Source organism: Tamandua tetradactyla, chromosome 2 (genome assembly GCF_023851605.1).
Source record: "Tamandua tetradactyla isolate mTamTet1 chromosome 2, mTamTet1.pri, whole genome shotgun sequence".
Taxonomy (NCBI): Eukaryota; Metazoa; Chordata; class Mammalia; order Pilosa; family Myrmecophagidae; genus Tamandua; species Tamandua tetradactyla.
Window position 1 is genome coordinate 170,626,967 of NC_135328.1, and position 19,607 is coordinate 170,646,573.

Here is a 19,607-nt window from a genome sequence, read left to right on the forward strand (position 1 = left end):
CTACAGTGCCAGGGCCAGGCTCATCCCTGGGAGTCATGTCCCATGTTGCCAAGGGAGAATCACATCCCTGATGTCATGTCCCATGTAGAGGGGAGGGTAATGATTTTACTTGCAGAGTTGGGCAGAGAGTAAGGCCATATCTGAGTGACAAAAGAGATTCTCTGGAAGTAAGTAACTCTTAGGCATAATTATAGGTAGGCTTAGCTTCTCCCTTACAGAATAAGTTTCATAAGAGTGATCATCAAGATTAGAGGCTTGGCCTATTAACTTGTGAGTCCCTAGTGTTTATAGAAAGTATTAGGGGTTTTCCAGATGGGAAAACTTAGTAGTTTGATATTTTTTCTCTCATCTCTCAAGGAACTTTGCGAAGACTTTTAATTTGTGTGTCCAATATGCCTTGGGACATATACGGGTATTACATTAAGCTCTACAGAATTGCAAGCCCTTGTTCTCATTCTGGGCTTCATGTGTTTGGGTTGTTTAAATGAGATATCCAGACAGATTGCGTTAGATTGGGTGCTATAGAAAATTTAGGTTTTGGAGCAAATGAAACTCTCTTCCTTTGGTCTCATACAGTAGATGAATTTCTAAAATACAGACATTGTCACGCTTTACCCTGTATTCTGATTTACCTTGGTCACAAACACATCAGCTTCATTCTTGTCTCTATTTGAAGCCTGATCATTTTCTTTAACAGTTGTTGTATGCAGCAATGCTGACTTTCAGAGCTGCAGAACTCTAACTCTGAGCCTTAGGTATCACACAGATACCCAAAGTTCCAGGGAAATTCCAGGTTATACTATATTGCACCACATCTGAGAATCTAGAAATAAGACTTAAACCTCAGGAATAAATGTGGCCACTATAAGAGCCCACAGTCTAGGCCCTGAACTTCTTATAAGTATTTTCTAAAAGAGACCATACAATATTTGTCCTTTTGTTTCTGGTTTATTTTGCAAAACACAATGTCCTCAAGCTTCATTTACCTCATTGTATGCTCACAACTTAGTTTCTTTCTGTAGCAGCACAATATTTCATCATAGATATATATCACAATTCACCTTTCTGCTTCTCAGTCATTGTACCCTTTGGCCACCTCCATCCATTTGGCATCATGAATAATGTCCAAAATAAACAATCTATGTCTCACAGTATCCTCTCTTAGTTGTACAATCATCATCACTTTCAATTTTAGACAATTTTCATTGCTCCAAAGAGAAAAATAACAGATAAACACCCCCTCACCAGAGAGAAAATCCAAAGCTCTCCTTAACTCTCATCCCCCACCCCCAATTATTTATTCCTCGTATTGGTATGGTACTCGTGATGTCTTCCTGTTAAATATAGGCCAGAGCATGCAATAGTAGCTCTCTCCCTGTACCTCTTTATTGTTGATGCTTTGTACAAGGTTCATACCTTTGAAATAGTTCATGCAAGAACTTATTTACATCTGTAGTATTAATATGTGACATACATGGCTCTATACAACCCCTTTCCAATCATATTCACTTTCAATATGGCAATATTACTTATAAACCCACTAATGAATTACCATCCTTCTATCCATTCCCACACATTTAAGTTCAACTTCATTAGGTTACCGATCACCTATCCCTAGCTTCTGTGTATTTCTAGGTCTCCTATATTCTACATTATAAGACTTTGAGTTTGCTTTTGCCAGGGTCATATTAGAGAAATCATACAATATCTATTCTTTTATGTCTGGCTTATTTTTCACTCAGCATTATGTCCTCAAGAATTATGCATGACTATGTGATGATATTGTGAATTACTGATCATGTATGTAGAACAGAATGATCAAAATAGGAATGTTTGCATTTGTTTGGGTTTTTTTGTATTTAAAAAAATAAAAAATAAATAAATAAAAGAATTATGCATGTTGTCATATGCTTCAAGACCACATTTTGTCTTATACTGCTGCATAATATTCCATTGTATGTCTATACCACATTTTGTTTATCCACTCATCTGTTGATGGACACTTGGATTGTTCCCATCTTTTCATGCTGATATAAACATTGGTGTGCAAATGTCTGTCTGAGTCACTGCTTTGAGCTCTTGTGGGTATATACCTACCAGGGGTATTGCTGGGAGTAGGGCAATTTGATATTTAGTGTCCTGAGGAACCGCCAGACTGTCTTCCACAATGGCTGTGCCATTATACATTCCCACCAACAGTAAATAAATGTTCCAGTTTCTCCACATCCTCTCCAACATTTGTAGTTTCCTGTTTGTTTAATAGCAGCCATTCTTATAGGTGTGAGGTGATATCTCAATGTAGTTTTGATTTGCCTTTTCCTTATAGCTAATAAAGATGAGCATCTGGTTGTATGATTTCTTTATATATACTGGATATCAAACCCCTATCCAATATGTGGTTTCAAAATATTTTCTCCCATTGAGGTTGCTGCTTCCTCACCTTTTTGAGAAAATTCTTTGAGGCACAGAAGCATTTGATTTTGAGCAGTTCCCATTTATCTATTTTTTCTTTTGTTGCTTGTGCTTTGGGTGTAAATTCTAAGAAGCTACTTCCTATTACTAGTTCTTAAAGATGTTTCCTGTATTTTCTTCTAGGAGTTTTATGGCACTGGATCTTACATTTAGGTCTTTGATCCACTGTGAGTTAATTTTTGTATAGGGTGTAACGTAGGAGTCCTCTTTCATTCTTTTGGCTATTGATATCCAGTTCTCCAATGCCCATTTATTGAAAAGACTATTCTGTCCCATTTCAGTGGATTTGAAGATCTTGTCGAAGATCAGCTGGCCACAGATTTGGTGGTCTACTTCCACACTCTCAATTCAACTCCATTGATCAATATGTCTATTTTTGTGCCAGTACCATGCTGTTTTGACCACTATGGCTTTATAATAAGTTTTGAAATTAGGAAGTGTTACTCCTCTGCTTCAGTCTTCTTCTTTAGAATATTTTTTACTATTCAAAGTCTCCTTCCATTCCAAATAAATTTGATAACTACTTTTCCCAAGTCTTCAAAGTAGGTTATTGAAATTTCGATTGGTACTATGTTGAATCTTGAGATCAATTTGGGTAGAACTGACATCTTAACAAAATATAATCATCCTAATAATGAGCATAGACTGTCTTTCTACCTATTTAGGTCTTCGATTTCTTTTAACAATGTTATGTAGTTTTCTGTGTATAGGTCCTTTACATCACTGGTTAAGTTTATTCCTAAATACTAGATTCTTTTAGTTGCTATTTTGAATGGATTTTTTCCTTAATTGTCTCCTCAGATAGGTCATTGCTTGAGTATAGAAACATTACTGATTTCTGCATATTAATCTTGTATCCCACCACTTTGCTGAATTTCTTTACTAAATCGAAAAGTTTTGTCATAGATTTCTCAGGATTTTCCAAAAGGGTCATGTCATCTGCAAATAATGAAAGCTTCTCTACTTCCCTTCTGATCTGGATGCCTTTTATTTCATTTTCTTGCCTGAATGCTCTAGCTAGAACTTCTAGCACATTGTTGAATAATAGTGGTGACAGTGCACATCCTTGTATCGTTCCCGAGCTTAGGGGGAATGCTTTCAGTCTCTCACATTTAAGTATGATGCTAGCTGTGGGTTTTTCATATGTGCACTTTATCATTATACCCCAGAAAAGCCATGTCCTTTAATCCTCATTCAATATTGCTGAGTGGGATCTTTCTGATTGTTTCCATGGAGATGTGACCTACCCAATTGTGGGTGGTAACTTTTGATTAGATGGTTTCCGTGAAGAACCCATTCAAGGTGAGGTTGCTTACTGGAATCCTTTAAGAGGGAAGCATTTTAGAGAAAGCTTTAGCCAACAGAACCAACAGAGCCCATGTAGCCAGAGACCTTTGGAGAAGAAGGAAAATACCCCCAGGGAAGCCTTATGAAATGAGGAGAGAAAGCTAGCAGAGGTCACCATGTACTCTCTAAGCTGAGAGAGAAACCTCAAAGTTCATCAGCCTTTTCTCTGAATTTAAGGTATCTTTCCCTTGATGCCTTAATTTGAACATTTACATGGCCTTAGAACTGTAAACTTGCAACGTATTAAATTCCCCTTTTTAAAAGCAAAGTTCTGATATATTGCATTCCAGCAGCTTACTAACTAATACAATCATATTGAGGAAGTTTCCTTCAATTCCTACCTTTTGAAGTGTTTTTATCAGAAGAGGATGCTGAATTTTGTCAAATGCTTTTTCAGCATGAATAGAGATGATCATGTGATATTTCCCTTTTGATATTTTGGTTGATTTTCTTGTGCTGAACCACCTTTGCGTGACTGGAATAAACCCCACTTGGTCAAGACTTATAAATCTTTTAATGTTGTTTGAATCAATTTGCAAGTATTTTGTGGAGAATTTTTGAATCTATATTTAGTAGGGATTTTGGCCTGCAGTTTTCCTTCCTTGTAGCATCTGTATCTGGTTTTAGTATTACAGCGATGTTAGCTTCTGTTTTAGTTTGCGAAAGCTGCCAGAATGGAATATATCAGAAATGGAACGGCTTTTAAAAGGGTATTTATTAAATTGCAAGTTTATGGTTTCAAGCCTGTGAAAATGTCCAAAATAAGGCACCCAGGGAAAGATACCTTGGTTCAAGAAAGGCCGATGGGTCCAGAACACCTTTGTCAGCTGGAAAGGCACATGATGACCCCTGCTGGCTTTCTCTCCTGGCTTCTCATCTCATAAGATGTCCCAGGAGGTGTTCTCGTTCTACATCTCCGAAGATCTCTGGCTGTGTGGCTCTCTCAGCTTTAAAGCTTTTTCCAAAATGGTTCCCTCTTAAAGGGCTCCAGTAAGCAACCCCATTTTGAATGGGTGGAAACACATCCCCATTGAAACCTTCTAATCAAAAGTTACTACCCATATTTGGGTAGGGCACTTCTCTATGGGAACAATAAAAAAGATCCCATCCAGCAATATTGAATGAGGATTAAAGGACATGGCTTTTCTGTGGTACATAATAGCTTTAAACTGGAACATTGTTGAAATATGGTAATTACACTATTCAATCCTTCAGTGTCTCTGCTAATTTTCTGTCTGCTTAAAAAATCAGTTTCTGAGAGGAAGATATCAAAATCTTCATCTACAATTGTGTATCTATCTTTTTCTCCCTGCTGTAATGTATATTCTATGATTGTATCATTAGTGCATGTATGTGTTTTGCCTGTGCATCTATGCATTTGCATATTGTTTCTTTTACGAATATATAATGGCTTTTCTTTTTATATATATATATATATATATATATATATATATAATGGCTTTTTGTCCTTTGTTAGCTTTTGAGACTAAAATTTCTTTTTGGCAGATAATAAGACTGCAATGTAGTTCATATTTGCCTGGTCTTTCTTTTTTGGTCTTTTCATTTGTAATATCTCCAACTCTTTATGTTTTAAGTGTATCTCTTATAGTGAATTTACTGTTGGATATAAATTTTAAAATCCAGTTGGTGTTTTGATCTCCAAAGGAAACAAATAGGGTAACATGACCAAAAAGAGAAGAATGGAGGCTGAGACACCATTAAACAATATATAACCATTTTTTCTTTCATATGAAATAAGCTTCCTTGAACCTCAATTTCTTCATCTGTGAAATGGAAATGATAGTACTTATCTCAAAATGTAGATATGAAGAGCAAATTAGCAGATACGAATGTCCCTTGTGAATCCTAAAACACTGTGCAAAGATTAATTACTATTCTTGCTCTTGCATTCATCATGTGCTATTACAGTAATTTGTTTAGCTGTTGGTTCTTATCTGTACTATTGCAAGGGAAATACCCCCCTAAATAGCATTCTCCCTAAATTGTGCTGATACCTGTAGAATTGATTTTCCATCCTCGAGAATAATGAATGCACAAGATATCAGGATCATATCATGGAGGCATTTTCCATCCAGAGTCCTAAAGTAGCAGGGTAGTGTAACTTACTAGCATAGCTACTAAGGCTATAGCATAGCCATGCTACACAGTTGAAAGCTTAGTGCAATGGTGCCAAACTGGACTCCAGTCTCTTCTCTACCTTGAATTAGATGTTTGACCCTCGCTAGGTTACTTAAACTCTCTGAGTCTCAGTCTCTGATTCTCCTATAAAATGGAAGTCATTGTAAGACTCTTATTAGGGTTGTGGTAGGATTAAATAAAACTGATATCCCCATTTTGAAAGAAAACGGAAGATTACACAAATCAAGGAAGTTGACCAAGATGATGAACTGGTAAGGAGAAAGGAGACAGTCTAGTGTAATATGAGGAGGTTATGCTTAGGAGTCAGACCCAAATGAATATCTCAGTACTGCCATTTAGTACATCTCAGACTTTGGGCTAGTGGCCTAATCTCCTTTTTTTTTTTTTTTCACATGGGCAGGCACCAGGAATTGAACCAAGATCTCTGGCATGGCAGGCGAGAATTCTGCCAGTGAGCCACCGTTGCCCGCCCCAGTGGCCTAATCTCTTAAATCTCAGTTTTCTCAGTTGTAAAGTGGGAATTAAAATAGTATCAATCTCGCATGACTTGTTGTGAGGTTGAATTGTAAAGAATTCTGGCACATGGTAGGTGCTCTATAAATACTTAGGTATTTGATTAGTATACTGGGAACCCAGAACCCATAGAACCCACCTATTGTGCAGCTCTTGTGGGAAACATCAACTATAACCAAACTCCTTTAGAACTTTTCATTGAACAGTCACATGGTTGGTTTTGGGGCTGTGATTCAAGATGACACTTCCAGAAAGGAAATGAGGCAGCAAGATACAGTGAAAGGAGCCCAGGGGGGAGAGTTTAGATACTCGGGATCTAGCACTCACTCTTTATTTAGTGTATCTGGGACCACTTTACCTCCCTGAGCCTCAGCTTCCTTATTTGTAAAATAGAGTGAGATATTTCTTAGCTGACAGGGTTGTTGAAAGTGCAAATGCAGGGATGGATGCAAACACTCTTCTAACAGGTTTAGAAATGCTGTGTAAGTGGGATGGGTTTCAATTTGTATTTAATATTCTCCCTAGAGGTGGATTAAACAGGACTCAATGATAACCTGAGCCTGCCTCCTAAAGAGCAACTTTCTCCAAATGGGAGGACCCAGCTCTTATGTGAAGTTTGATTAACTATGTGCTGTGCTGGAATATCAACACTGTACTTACTAAATACTCAGCCCTGCTGAAAGACAGCAGTGTGCAGACCCTACCTACTCACACCCTGCCCTACCACAGCTGTTTGGAGCAGAAATGAGACTCTGATCCAAAGGCAAGCAACCTATGGGCTTGCCAATGACTTATAGATATAGCCTGCCCCCTACCCCACTTCCCCCACCCCAAAAAATGAGTTGAACAAATCAATATTTCCCTTTCATGATTCTGAATTAGGAAACATGGGCTGACAGAGGCCATCATCAGCAAGAACTAAGTCTAGAAGGATATAAAGACAGGCCATGAAATTGAGTGGGGCTATGTTTCTTCTATGAACTGTGCGTATGCAAATGTGTCTAAGACACAGCCTCTGCCTTTACAGCACTTAATTTTAGTGGAGAAGAGAGACAAAACAAGTAAACAAATGAACAATTACAAACTGTTTTAAGGGCTAAGGAGAAAACAGATATGAGGCTGAGATAGAACATAAGAAGACCTACTTCAGAAAGCATACTGAGGGAAGGTCTCTCTTTACAGAAAACAATTAAAATGAGACCTGATGAATGAGAAGCCAGCCATGTGAAGATCATGAAGAGGATGCATCACTGCCTGTGGCTGTCAGGAAAGACCTTATCAGGTTCAAGGAATGGGAGTGGAGAGGTGGAGTAGTAGGACAGGCATGTGGCTGGAGCAAATTGAAGGGAAGCTTCATGAAATAAATCTGGAAGATGTATTATTTTCCTAGGGTGCCATAACAAATGATCACAAATTGTGTGTCTTACAGCAATGGCAATTTATTCTCTCATAGTTCTGGAGTCTAGAAGTCCAAAGGGAAGTTTCCGTTCATGCATCTTCAAGTTTCTGATGGTTGCTGGCAATCCTTGGGTTTCCTTGGGTCGCAGCAGTATCACTCCAATCTCTACCTCTGTTATCACATGGCATTCTCCTTCTATGTGGCTCTGTCCCTGTGTCTTCACACAGCTTTCTTGTAAGGACACCAATCATTGGACTTAGGGTCCACTCTAAACCTGTAGTAACTCATTTTAACTTGATTACATCTGCAAAGATTCTATTTCCAAATAGGTACCAGGGATTAAGAATTGAACATATCTTTTGGGGCGATACAATTCAGCTTATAACAGGGGGATAGGCAAGAGTCAGGCCTTGATAAAGAGTTGCGATTTTAGTCTCAATGTACTGAGAAGTCATCAAAGTATTTTAGGTTGGATAGTGACACAATCCTGTATAGTGTGGTAGATAAGCTTGCAGCCTGAGGTGTCAGTCTGAGTCCAGATCTAAGTTCTACCATTTACCAGCAGTGTGATTACATTGCTTAATCTCTCTGTGCCCCAGTTTCCTTATATATAAAATGGGATAGAATTAGATTTTACCTCATGGGGTTATTGTGAAGATTAGATATATGTAAAGGATTTAAAGCAGTTTCTGGCAGTTTAAAAAACACCCAATAAATGTAAGCTCTTATTATTATTTTGCTTTTTTTAAGTCACTGTAGTTACTGTATGGAGAATGAATGTGGACAAAGCAGAGAAGGTAAAGAATGGATGACAGAGAAGTAGATGAAGTATGTATGAGTGGAGGCCATTTGTGGGGCTGATGAGACGTCTGGGTGAGAGAAGACACGATGGTGAATGAAGTGATGGTGGTGGAGATGGAGACAAGTGGACTAATTTGACCTACGCTTAGAAGCAAAATTTTCTTATTTTGCACATGGCTTGGACATGGTGGGTGAGGAAAATGGAGGAATTAAGGAGGAATTAAGAATGACTTCTCAGTTCCTAGTTGGTACAACCAGGTTTATGTAGGTGACATTTACTGTGAAGGAAGAGCCTGGGGAAAGCAAATTTGGCAGGGAAATTAGGAGTTTTATTCCAAACATGTTAAACTTGAGATGTCTGTGTGACATCCAAGTGAATGTCAATTAGGTAGTTATGAGTTTGGAGACAAGATCGATCTAGGAGGAAGATATGAATTTTGAAGTCATTAGCATAATCAGAATTTGAAGACAGATATAGTTGGGATCATCTAGGAAGAGATGATCTACAGATCACTTCTCTACAGAGAGAGGAGAAGGGAAAAATGAAGAGTACTGAAGAGCACCAAATTTAGAAGGTTAACTAGAACTAGATAAGGAGAATGGGGAGAGGCCTGTGAGAAGAAAGTAAAATCAAGAGTGTGGTATCACAAAAACCAAAAGAGGAGAATATCTCAAGAAAGTTGGAGACGTCAGCTGAGTCCAAAGTTACACAGAGTTCAAATAAGATAAGAATAGAAAAATGTTTGTCACCGATGACCTTGACAAGAGCAGTTTCAGTGAAGTGTTGCCCCTAAGCAAGACTCGAATAGACTGAAGAATGAATTGGAGATGTGTTTGCTTTGATAGCACATATGCTACAACTGGAATAATTGAGAGAAAACTGATATGACTCTGACAAAAAGATGTGTCACGAATTTGTGACACATTCTCTCTATATATCTTCTGTATAATTTTGACTTTGGGGACAATGTTAACTTTTACACATGCAAAAAGAAAATAAATCAACAAGGATGGGAAGGGAGCTTGAGACTGAATAAAAACAGAAACACATGAGCCTAATCATATTTAAATAGGTAATTTAATCACCCGAAGGAAAAAAAATCCAGTAACTTACAGAAAATAATTTATTTTTGGCTGTGGTAAAATACACATAATACTAAAAAAAAAAAGCATTTTAACCATTTTACATGAACAATTATTTGATATTAAATACATAGACAACAGTGGGTAACATTCATCACTATCACCAGACTATTTTTTATCATCCCAAACTAAAACTCTTACTCATGAAGCAATAATTTTCCATTCTCCATTTCCCCCATCCCTGGTAATCACTATTATACTCTCTGTCTCTATGGATTTGCTTATTCTAAGTATTCCATATAAGAGCAATCATACAATATTTGTCCTTTTGTGTCCGGCTGATTTCATGCACCATGATGACTTCAAGGTTCACTGAAGCCAAGTAACTTCTGAACACAGTATTCCAGCTATACACCCGTAGTTCAAAAGAATGACAACAAAATTGCAAACAGAACTGCAAAACCTTGAAGCCTGTTTAGTAGGTTGGTGTTGATAGTGGAATAGATGTAGCAATTTCTGAAGCTATTTTGGGTATATCATGACATTGAACAAATGAATAAATACATGAATATTTTGGGGATCCAGAGTTCTCACTGTGGGAGAAGGGAAATGCAAATGAGGATTGGGAGAAAGAATACTGTGGTATGTCAAAGACGTACCATTCACAAACTCACAATCAAAAATAGTTGAACTGCTGTTTTTCGTGGCACCTTGGAGGTAGTTGGCTGCCTCAGCATGAAGCTGAACATCTCCTTCCCAGCCACCAGCTGGCCAGAATCTTGTTGAAGTAGACGACGAATGCAAACTTCATACCCTTTACGAGAAGTGAATGGCCACAGAAGTTGACGCTCTGGGTGAACAGTGGAAGAGTTATGTTGTCCAAATCAGTGGTGGAAACAACAAGCAAGGTTTCCTCATAAAACAGGGTGTCTTGACCCATGGTGGTGTCTGTCTCTCGCTGAGTAAGGGGCATTCCTGTTATGAACTGTGCTGGTTTGAAATGATGCATGTACCCTAGAAAAGCCATGTTTTAATCCTAATCCCATTTTGTAAAGGCAGCCGTTTCTTCCAATCCCTATTCAGTATTGCATGCTTGAAACTATAATTAGATCATCGCCCTGGAGATGTGATTTAATCAAGAGTGGTTGTTAAGCTGGATTAGCTGGAGGCGTGTCTCCGCCCATTTGGGTGGGTCTTGATTAGTTTCTGAAGTCCTATACAAGAGGAAACATTTTGGAGAAAAAAAGAGATTCAGGGAGAGCAGAACGACATAGCCACGAGAAGCAGACAGTCCATCAGCCAGCGACCTTTGGAAATGAAGAATGCCTCCCCGGGAGCTTTGTGAAGGGAAGCCAGGAGAAAAAGCTAGCAGATGATGTCGTGTTCGCCACATGCCTTTCCAGATGAGTGAGAAACCCTGACCATGTTCGCCATGTGCCTTCTCTCTTGAGAGAGAAACCCTGAACTTCATTGGCCTTCTTGAACGAAGCTATCTTTCCCTTTGATTGGCCATTTCTATAGACTGGGTGTAATTGGGACATCTTCTCGGCCTTAGAATTGTGAACTAGCAACTTACTAAATTCCCCTTTTTAGAAGCCATTCCATTTCTGGTATAGTGCATTCTGGCAGCTAGCAAACTTGAACATGGACCAAGGAGAACTGGAGAAAGAAAGTGAAAATCTGTTCAGGGTTGCATTGTGTGCGCCAATCTGTGTGTTCTCAACCTGGTTATTGTTAAAAAACAGAGAGAGAGAGGCGGGCCACAGTGGCTCAGCAGGCAAGAATGCTTGCCTGCCATGCCAGAGGACCTGGGTTTGATTCCCAGTGCCTACCCATGTTAAAAAAAAAAAAAGAGAGAGAGAGAAAGAAATTACTGGACTGACTGACACTATTGTGCCTCATCACCTGGGGCCCAAAAGAGCTAGAAGAATCTGCAAACTTTTCAGTCTCTCTAAAGAAGATCATGCCTGCCAGTATGTTTTGAGGAAGCTGCTGAACAAAGAAGGTAAGATATCCAGGACTGAAGGCCCCAAAGATTCAGCATCTTGTTACTTCACATTTCCTGCAACATAAACATCAGAGTACTAAGAAAAATAAGGAAGAGATCTTGAAGAAATAGCATAGTAAGAAAAATAAGGAAGAAGACACAGGATACGCTAAACTTTTGGCCAAGAGAATAAAGGAGGCCAAAGTAAAATGCCAGGAACAGATTGCCAAGAGACAGCTGTTCTCTCTGAGAGCTTCTACCTCTAGGTCTGAGTCCAGCCAAAAATCAGATTTTCTAAGAGTTACAAATAAATAAGATCAGACATTAAAAAAAAAATAGTTGAACTATATAGAGTTGCCTTTTTTTTCTCTTGGCTCTGTTCACTAAAAAGTCTTAGAAGCAATTATATCCCAGTAGCAATGAGCATACCTGGTGTTCATATCTTGGTTTCAAAATACTATTCCCCAAAAAGAGGAAATAGAGTACTTTGGAGAGATGTCTTATTTCATGGCTGGGCAGGGAAAGAACAAGATGAGCCTTATTATACCAAAAAAACAAAGAATTGGTTTTAAAAAAATGACAGGAATGTCAAAAGGGCACAGAAGCCAGGTTAAAGGAGTTTTCATTGACCAAATTTGGAATAAATGAATAATGGTGGTAATGTATTATAACCCATTAAATAAAACAAGAATCTGCAAGCCTATACTGATAATAAATAAATTCTTCTTACAGTAAAATTCCAGGTTAAAAAATGTAGAAGAAATAATAGAGTTAGAAAATCACATTTTGCAACCATCACAGTAATAATTGATTCAAGAAAGAATGATTAGTGTGTATTGAAACCATTGAGCAAAAGCTCAAAGAGGAACAGGATATTTACATAGTCTCAAAGTACCTCTTCACAGATTACTTATTACTTACTGTTCTAGTTTGCTAGCTGCTGGAATGCAATATACCAGAAATGGAATGGCTTTTAAAAAGGGGAATTTAGTAAGTTGTTAGTTTACAGTTCTAAGGCTGAGAAAATGTCCCAATTGAGACAAGTCTATAGAAATGTCCAATCTAAGGCATCCAGGGAAAGATACCTTGATTCAAGAAGGCCGATGAAGTTCAGGGCTTCTCTCTCAAATGCAAAGGCACAGGGTTAACATGGCATCATCTGCTAGATTCCTCTGCAGCTCCCTAGGAGGTGTTTTTCTTCTTCATCTTCAAAAGTCGCTGGCTGGTGGACTCTGCTTCGTGGTGCTGCAGCATTCTCTGCTCGCTCAGCTTCTTGTGGCTTTCTCTCTTGTCCTCTAGCTTTTTCCAAAGAACTTCTTCTTTTAAAGGACTCCAGTCAAACTAACCAAGAGTTTGACAACCACTCTTGATTGAGTCACATCTCCAGGGAGATAATCTGATTAAAGTTTCAAACATACAGTACCGAATAAGGATTAGAAGAAATGGCTGCCTTTACAAAATGGGATTAGGATTAAACACGGCTTTTAAAACATGTACATAATCCTCTCAAACCAGCACACTTACAGATGAAAAAAAAATAACTTTACAATGAGAAACTTGGCAGATATCACCTTAAGGAATTGGTCAAAGTGAACATCACCGATAATGGGACCAAGTGATGTCATGATTCTCCTCATGAGATACATTGAGAAGGACAAAACATCACATAGATAGTGTGCTGGTTTGAAACTGTTGTTCACCCCAGAACAGCCATGTTCTTCAATATTAATTCAATATTGCTGGGTGGGATTTTTTTTATTGTTTCCACAGAGATGTCACCCACCCAATTGTGGGTGGTACATTTTGATTAGGTGGTTTCCATGGAGATGTGTCTCCACCTGTGGAGGGCCAGGAGTAATCAATCAGGCCCAAGCAGGAGCAATCAATCAGGCCCAAGCAGGGAAAGTCCCCCACAACATTGGGGCGGAATGTCCCCAAGAGTTAAACAATAACCAGTGTTAGGAAACTGAGGGAACAGTTTTGTGTTTTGGCAACAGCTAACGGCATTCTTCTGCTTCTCTGATCACGCTTGCTTGCTAGCAACTGCAAAACCACAACATGATTTTAGTCTTTATAACCACACCTTGAAAACCTCTGGGGGCTGCTCTCTGAATCTTCCTTCTTGGAGGTTTCTGAGGCAGTCGCCGGCTGGCTAATAAAGACTCCAAATTGGCTTGCAGTTTTGAATTGTGTGGTCTCTCTTTCGGTGCGCCCCACAACACACCCATTCAAGTTGGGGTTGCTTACTGTAGCCCTTCAAGAGGCAATCATTTTGGAAAAAGCCTTAGAGCCCATACAGCCAGAGACCTTTGGAGATGCAGAAGGAAAACACCCCTGGGGAATCCTTATGAAAGGAGAAGCCAGGAGAGAAAGCTAACAGACATTGGCATGTGCTTTCCCAGCTGGCAGAGGTATTCTGGACCCATTGGCCTTTCTTGAATCAAGGTATCTTTCTCTGGATACCTTAGTTTGAACATTTTAATTATCAGACCCTGGATCTGGGGGAAAATTACTGTATAGGAGATTAGGGGGCCAACAGGTGAACTTTGAATACAGACTATATATAAACTAATAGGATTATATCAATATTAAATTTCCTAAATTTGATCTTATACTGGTTGGGTATGTGGGTACATAGGAGAATGTCTTTGTTCTTAGGAAATACACACTAAAGAATTTAGGGATAAAGGACATGATACCTGTACAAAAATGGTTCAGAAAATAATATATATAGGCATATATATATATATATATGCAGATATATTCATATTTATGTGTGTGTATATATATATATGCACACACACACACACACACTCACCCCATATACACACTGAGATAAAACAAATATGGCAAAATATTAACTTCTGCTGTATCTGGGTGAAGGTCATATGGAAGTATTTTGTAATATTCTTGCAATTCTTCCAGAAGTTTGAAATTATTAAATAAATTGGAAGCGAAGAAGTAGAAACAGTATGGAGATAACTCTTTTGAGAAATTTGGCTGTGAAGGGAAATGGAGAAATGAGGCTGGAGAGAAAGACAAGATCAATAGTAGCTTTTTCAAAGATAAGATAAACTAGAACAGGCTTGTATTCTGATAATGAGAACCATGGGGGGTGGGCAGGAGGGTGGGGAAGAGCTGTTGTTGAAGCAAGAGAGAGAGAAGAAAACCAAAGGGTCAAAGCCTGAAGAAGGCGGAAGGGATTGTGTGAAGCAGTATTCAAGTGGAGGGACAGGCCTTTGAAAGGACTTGGGGCACTTCTTGCATTGTGACAGGAGAGAAGGCAGAGAGAATAGATTCAAATGCAACCTGTCCCAAGAGTTGTTGTGAGGTTTAAAAGTGAATATATATATTTTACAACACATTTAACCCAGTTAGAATGCAATAAATGGGAGCTGATGTTCACAAGATGTGCAGAAGAGGAGACCCTAACCTGGTACAGTGGCTAGAGACAAGCTTTTCTTCTGGACCTCAGCCTCGTTTTTTTTTTTTTTTTTTTTTTTTTCAGAAAAGGGAATTAGTTTAGACGCCCTTTAAGGGCCCTTTCAGCCTCAGGCCCTCTGTGAGTCTCCTATCTGTAAAGGCTGATAAGCTCTTCTGAAAGCACATTTTAATCCTTAAATTGCCAACAGAATAGGACATCTGGGCCACCACTTGAGGGCACTGCAAAATGATGCTGCGTATCATTCTGTGGTTTTATTGATTCAGCTGCTGAAACAAAACAAAATCCTTTACATGATTTTCTTTCAAACATGTTGGGTAAAATAAAACTCCTAAAGACATATCACTGTCTTTCAAATGCTTTAAAGCAGGAAAAGCCAAGCATAATTCATAACATGGACGTGGGGAGAGGAATCAAGGGGCTGAGAGGTCTCATGCCCTGGAAAAACACCAGGAACATGTTATGACTTCAGTAATCTGATTACAGAAAAATTAGAGCAAATCAGAGCAGGATGGGGCTCTAGAAAAGAATGAATCCAGCTTCCTCATTTTATAGTAGGATTCTTGTTTTAGAGGAGGGGAGGGGTTTCACTAAAACCACAACAATATGATAGAGAAGGTATGAATTCAACATTCATCCTGCTAGTCTGCAAAGACACAGGATTTTTGTACTTTCAAGTGATATCATAAATTTAACTCTCAAAGAAGTTGACCCCATCATTGGTATTAATACTGAGCTCCAAAAAATATTGTGATACCTTGATTATGAGGCTTGCATGCCCTGAGTTTTCTTTTACCATGGGATGATATGACTAGTCACCTCCAACACTTACACCAGTCCTAATGCTCTGGCCAGTAGGGTTCTGATCATATCCCACCTGCCCCACCCTCTTTCCAGCCAGAGCTCTGTACTCCTAAGGGGTCACATATCAGTCTTTCCTAGCACCTTTGGGAGATGGAATTGAAGGCCATTAGAAAGAAAGTGGGTGGCCATGTTAGCAGCACATTGTTTGGAAAGAAATAACGTAGTGTCATACAGGGGAGGTGATCTTACAAGCAAAATCAGAGAATACCTGGAAAAATCATAGTGAAGAATAAAAATCCTAAATATGACCTGAGCACATAATGAAGCCAAGTAATTTTAGACCCAGAAACCAGTGTGATTTCAGAACATCCTAATACCTGGGTTCAATTATTTAGAAGAGCCCCTAGCCTCATTATTATCTATGGAATTATGCCCAGGCATTATTAGCCTGGCATTTAAAGATCCCCAAACCTGGCCCCAGTCCATTTCTCTGGTCTCATCTTCTACTCCAGCTCCTATCCTGTACTCCAATCACTGTTTTCTGAATACTCTCTGCACTGATAAAATTGTAAATATTTGTTGAAGCTACAATCTGTACTTTCTCCAACTTGAGTCTCAACTCAAATGCCATATTTCCTAGAGGCTTTCCCTGATCTGATCCTCACGTCTACTTGCTGATTCCATTTAACTCTCATATAGCCATTTTATGTATCTCTGTTTAGCATTCATTTCATCTTGCCTTGTGTTTCCCTTATAGAGTGAGCACTTTGGGTGCATGCACCGGGCCTTACCACTATTATTATTTAAGGTATTGCTTCCATTTATTAATACTCTACCACTAATCTTTCTTATCTTTCTAACACTCCTGTGTTTCCAACTCACTTCTTCCAAATCCCTAACTCCAACTGTTCTCTGATCCTCCAGGGCCCTACAATTCGGTGACCTAACACAACTTTTCCTTGCCTGTTTCATGTCCTCACTTCCCTTCTTTCCAACTTACATTCTAAGATCCAATGTTATTAGAATGCTCTTGCTATCTCCTCTTCTCTCTTGTCTCCTCCTGCTTTGTCATTTTGCAACCCCAAACCCCTGACCTGGACAATCCAACTGTCCACCTACTTTCCACCTTTGGGAAAGTGGATGAAGAAAAACCCACAACTTAAAATTCATCACCACCAACCTCAAGCGAGCCTTTAGTGTTGCCTGGAAATCATAATACCTTTTCAAGCCCACCCAGTTTCTCTAAATTATTTCATACTTTTTCTCTCTTCAGATTTCTCATACCCTTTCCTTTTTCCCCCTCAACAGATAACCAACCCACCTGCATCCATGCCCATATGCTCAACCTTCTCTCCTGCACTCTGAAAACCAGTTCTTTCACCTGTGCTCCAGCAAGTCTGTCTGTTGCCTACACCATCAGTCCTTTCTATAGGATTGAAGTATCGACTGAAAAAAAAAAATCCTGTGATATCTCTCACCTTAAAAAAAGAAGCCTCTCTTGACTCCATATTCTTCTCTAGTTACCACATTGTTTCTAGGCTCTCTATTTCAGCTAAGCATCTCTAAAGAATTATCTATACTCATTGACTCCAGTTTCTCTCCTTTCATTCTCTCTTGAGACCACTTTAATCAGTCTTTTCCCCTTCCTCCACTGAGACTGTTCTTACCAAGATTGCCGAAGACATCCACGTTTCTAAATCTAGAGATAAATTCTGTTTTCATTTAATTAGCCTTAGGTTCTAGTTTGCTAGCTGCCAGAATGCAACACACCAGAGATGAATTGGCTTTTAAGAAAAGGGGATTTATTTTGTTAGTTCTTCAGAGGAAAGGCGGCTAACTTTCATCTGAGGTTCTTTCTTATGTGGAAGAATCTCTGCTGGCCTTCTCTCCAGGCCTCTGGGTTCCAACAACTTTCCCTGGAGTGATTCCTTTCTGCACCTCCAAAGGCCTGGGCTGAGCTGTGAGTGCTGAGATGAGGAATGACGAGCTGCTTTTGCTGTGCTACGTTGTGCTTTCTCATTTAAGTACCAACCAATTAAGTCAAACGTCATTCATTGCAGCAGGCACGCCTCCTATCTGACTGCAGATGTAATCACGTACCATTGGCTCATGTCCACAGCAACAGAACTAGGTGCCTTCACCTGGCCAAGTTGACAACTGAATCTAACTACCACACCCTATGATCAGATTTGACACAGTAGCTCACTCCTTCATTTCTGAAATACTTTCTTCATTTGGCTCCAGGACAGACATCACTGGTTTTCCTCTATCTCACTATTCTTTCTTAGACTCCTTCACTTGTTCCTTTTTATTTCCCTGGCCTCTGATGTTGGAGCGCCCCAGGAATCAGTTATTGAACTTTTTGCATGGATGTACACAATGCACAGATGATCTCATCTAGTCTCATAACCTTACATGCTCTCATATGTTGATAACCCCAACTCAGACCCCTCCCCTGAACTTCAGACTCATTCTAACTGCATCCTTGACATCTCACCTTGATGTCTAAACAGACATCTCAAACTTAGTCCAACAGTGTGGTGGCTCCACAGGAGGCTAGGGATGGGGTTTCTGTATGATCCTGCAACCCTGTAATTAGGAGTATACTCATTGGAAATGAGAGCAGGGTCACAAACGTACAGTTTCACACTGGTTTTTATGGTGGCAATGTTCACAATTAGCAATGGATGGAGGTGGCCTAGGGATACATTGACTGAAGAATGGAAGGGGGAATTGTGGTGTATGCATACATTGGACTTTTGAGTGGTTGCAAGAAGGAATGAAGTTGTGAGGCATGCATTGAGGTGAGTGAAACTTGAGGATAGTATGTTGAGTGAAACAACCCAGAAACAAAAGATGAATATTGTAACACCTCACTAATATGGACTAACTATAATGTAAAACTCTGAGACTTGAATTCAAGAACATAGGTTATTAGGTGAAGCCCTATTGTAAAGGTTCCTAGATTGTAAGCTCTTACAGCAGTCACATCTATTCTGGAGTTGAAATGTACTAAATTCTGAGATGCTGAACTCTTTGTGTATACCCTTGTCATTCCCTGGAACTTTAGGTATCTGTGTGACACCTGAGACTCTCAGCAATGAAAGTCAGCATTACCCCATACAGGAACTGTTACAAACACTGAAAAAGTGATCAGACTTCAATTAGAAATATGAATGAAGCTGATCTGGGTAGGACTAAGGTAAATCAGACTAAGTAGTAAAGGATGATATTGACTGTATTTTAAAACTTCATTTCCCGGGGGAGACCAAAGGAAGAGATGTTTATTTGATGCAAAATTTATATTTTCTGTAGCACACCATATAATTTAAATTGTATGGTCAGCTTATTTGAATATCATAATTGCATGGAACCTTGAATAGGGAGTGAGATCTTGTTGGTTTGTACAGATTTGTGTGATGCCCCGATACATCCCAGAGTATATGGGCAAGAGATGAAAAAGTATTAACAAAGTCTTCTTGAGGGACTGGGGAAAAAATTGGAAACACTAAACTTCCCCACCTGGGGAATACCTGATATTCTCACAAGCATTGAGGATTGCCAATTTAATGGGCCAGGCCCTAGATCTTTGGGCTCAC

General features: G+C 39.1%; 1 pseudogene; it reads left to right on the plus strand.

Moving 5' to 3' along the window:
• Positions 1-10,510: 10,510 nt before the first annotated feature.
• On the plus strand, positions 10,511-12,077 carry LOC143657876 (small ribosomal subunit protein eS6 pseudogene; annotated as a pseudogene).
• Positions 12,078-19,607: the final 7,530 nt, after the last annotated feature.